The sequence below is a fragment of the Rattus rattus genome, chromosome 7 (genome assembly GCF_011064425.1).
Source record: "Rattus rattus isolate New Zealand chromosome 7, Rrattus_CSIRO_v1, whole genome shotgun sequence".
NCBI classification, from domain to species: domain Eukaryota; kingdom Metazoa; phylum Chordata; class Mammalia; order Rodentia; family Muridae; genus Rattus; species Rattus rattus.
In genome coordinates, this window is record NC_046160.1 from 64,655,764 (window position 1) to 64,658,664 (window position 2,901).

Consider the following 2,901-nt stretch of genomic DNA (forward strand, 5'->3'; position numbering starts at 1 on the left):
ATTTCTAAAGAACCTAAAAAGAATGTCCAATAGATGACAATTTTGAATGAATGTGATGCCTTTTTTTAATTTTTTATACAACAATTAGTAGGAATTCATCATTAAAAAAAATGCATCATCATTTTTCATTGTTTGGCCATTCCCTCGATCTCTGTCCATCTTTATGCCTGCACTTCTTGTAGGCAGGACACATTTTGGGTTGAAGGTTTTGTGAGTGAACTGATGGTTATCCTGTATTTTATGGCTAGTGAGCACATTCTATGCTTGCCTTTCTTGATCTGGATTATGATTTGGCCCAACTTGAGACCCACCCCATGGGAGAGGGCCAACCTCTGATGATATTAATGAGACTCTGCTATGCTTACAGATAAGAACCTAGCAAATCCGTCTTCTAAAAAGCTTTATCCAGTATCAGATGGACACAAATGCAGAGAGCCACAGCCAATCAATAGGTGGAGCTCATTGAGGAGTTGGGTAAGAATCGAGGCAGCCTCGGCGATCAAGAACACCACAAGAAGACCTACAGAGTCAACTAACCGGAGCCCAGGGGGGCTCACAGAGACTGAACCACCAACCAAAGAGTGTGCATAAGCTGAACCTAGGCCCCTTCACACAGATGTAGCAGATGTACAGCTTGTTCTTCATGTGGGTCCCCTAACAATTAGAGTGGGGACTCTGTTGCCTGCCTGTAGATCCTGTTCCCCCTTAACAGGGCTGCCTTATCTGGCCTCGTAGGAGAGGATGTACTTGGTCCTGCTGTGTCGTGATGTACCAGGGTGGGTTGGTACCCATGGAGAGCCTTCCTTTCTCTGAGAAAAAGGAAGTGGGAAATGGGGAAGGACTTAGGGGTGGGACTGGGGGAAGAGGAAGGAGGGGGCTGCCATCAGATTGTAAAGTGAATAAATAAATTAATGAGGAAAATGAGAAGGGCTGACTACCAAACAATAACACATGATAAAAACTCCAACCAAATGATTTATAAATTTTAAGATAAACACTGTTTTATTTAACGTTTTGTCAGGGAAAAAATTTGCCTAAATTTTGAAACAGGAAAAAGAGTTAGGATTTTTTTTAATGAGTTATTTTTTAGTTCTCTGGGACCAAAAGCTGTGTAGATGCTTTGTTTGGTAAATATGCAAATAATGTCTGTCAGAAGCCCACAGAAAACACAGAGTTCTGTTGGATATTAACTCCGTTTGTTAATAATGAAGTTTAAACAAGTGACTCAGCAAATTCCCTATCACAACTCTTCCTACTAATGAACTTTCTAACATCATACAGGTTCCCTCAGAAGTTACCAGATAAGTTAAATCTTTCACCTGTGCCTACTCTGTACTTCAGTAAAGATCATACCTTGGACTTTAGAAACTATATCTTAACAGGTTATATTGGAACTAGAGTGAAACAAATCAAGAACTTAGAAAGAAGAGAACTACAATGCTCAGACAATAAAAAACTGTCTTGCTCATTTGAACAAATATCCTTTGTGATAAAGTTAGCATTGTATGTTAACTTACACATTCAGCAAATGCTAACAAAGCATCATTAAATTTCTTTAGGGTTTTTTGACTTTTGAAATAATTCTGAAGTTGTTCATTTGTTAAATAAATAAATAAACCAATGAAAGGCAAAAGTTACAAGGAATGACTAAACATACAAATATTGAGAGCTACTAAAATCTTTAAATAAAAAAATACATTTTATCAGTATAAGAACAGATACAAGTGCTCGCTTCGGCAGCACATATACTAAAATTGGAACGATACAGGAGAAGATTGGCATGGCCCCTGCGCAAGGATGACACGCAAATTTGTGAAGCGTTCCATATTTTTTCACAGAAAAACACACATGGTATGCACGCATTGATAAGTGGATATTAGCCCAAATGCTCGAATTATCCTAAATGCACAGAACACATGAAACTCAAGACGGTTGATCAAAATGTGGATGCTTCACTCCTTCTTTAAAAGGGGAACAAGAATACCCTTGGCAGGGAAGAGAGAGGCAAAGATTAATACAGAGGCAGAAGGAACACCCATTCAGAGCCTGCCCCACATGTGGCCCATGCATATACAGCCACCCAATTAGACAAGATGGATGAAGCAAAGAAGTGCAGGCCGACAGGAGCCGGATGTAGATCTCTCCTGAGAGACACAGCCAGAATACAGCAAATACAGAGGCGAATGCCAACAGCAAACCACTGAACTGAGAACGGGACCCCTGTTGAAGGAATCAGAGAAAGAACTGGAAGAGCTTGAAGGGGCCTGAGACCCCATATGAACAACAATGCCAAGCAACCAGAGCTTCCAGGGACTAAGCCACTACCTAAAGACTATACATGGACTGACCCTGGACTCTGACCTCATAGGTAGCAATGAATATCCTAGTAAGAGCACCAGTGGAAGGGGAAGCCCTGGGTCCTGCTAAGACTGAACCCCAGTGAACTAGACTGTCGGGGAGATAATGGGAGGGGAGCACCCTTTAGAGGAGGTGTGTCACTCAGGGTGGGCTTTGAGGTTTCAAAGGCTCAAGCCAGACCCAGTATGTCTTCCTGATGCCTGCCTTTCAGGATGTAGACCTCTCAGCTACCCCTCTCCAGCACCACGTCTGCCTGCCTGCCACTGTGCTTCCCATCATGAAAATAATGGACCAAACCTCTGAATGTAAGCAAGCCCCAGTTAAATGCTTTCCTTTATAGCAGTTGCTGTGATCGTGGGATGTCTTAACAGCAAAAGAACGTTGACTAGGACAAATCATAAGCTAAGATTTGCATATGAAATATAACTTGTGATTTTTATTTTTCTGAGTTAGGGGTATCTTTCTTAATATTACGCTCTCTAGATCTGCCCATTTTTCTGTAGATTTTATTTTTCCATCCTTGCAGACCCAGCTTGGCAGGTC

At 41.4% G+C, this 2,901-nt stretch overlaps 1 non-coding gene across 1 annotated transcript; it reads left to right on the forward strand.

The window, feature by feature from the left end:
• Nucleotides 1-1,724: 1,724 nt before the first annotated feature.
• LOC116906313 lies at nt 1,725-1,832 on the forward strand. Its single transcript, XR_004388601.1, has one exon. It is a non-coding gene; the product is annotated as a U6 spliceosomal RNA (small nuclear RNA).
• Nucleotides 1,833-2,901: the final 1,069 nt, after the last annotated feature.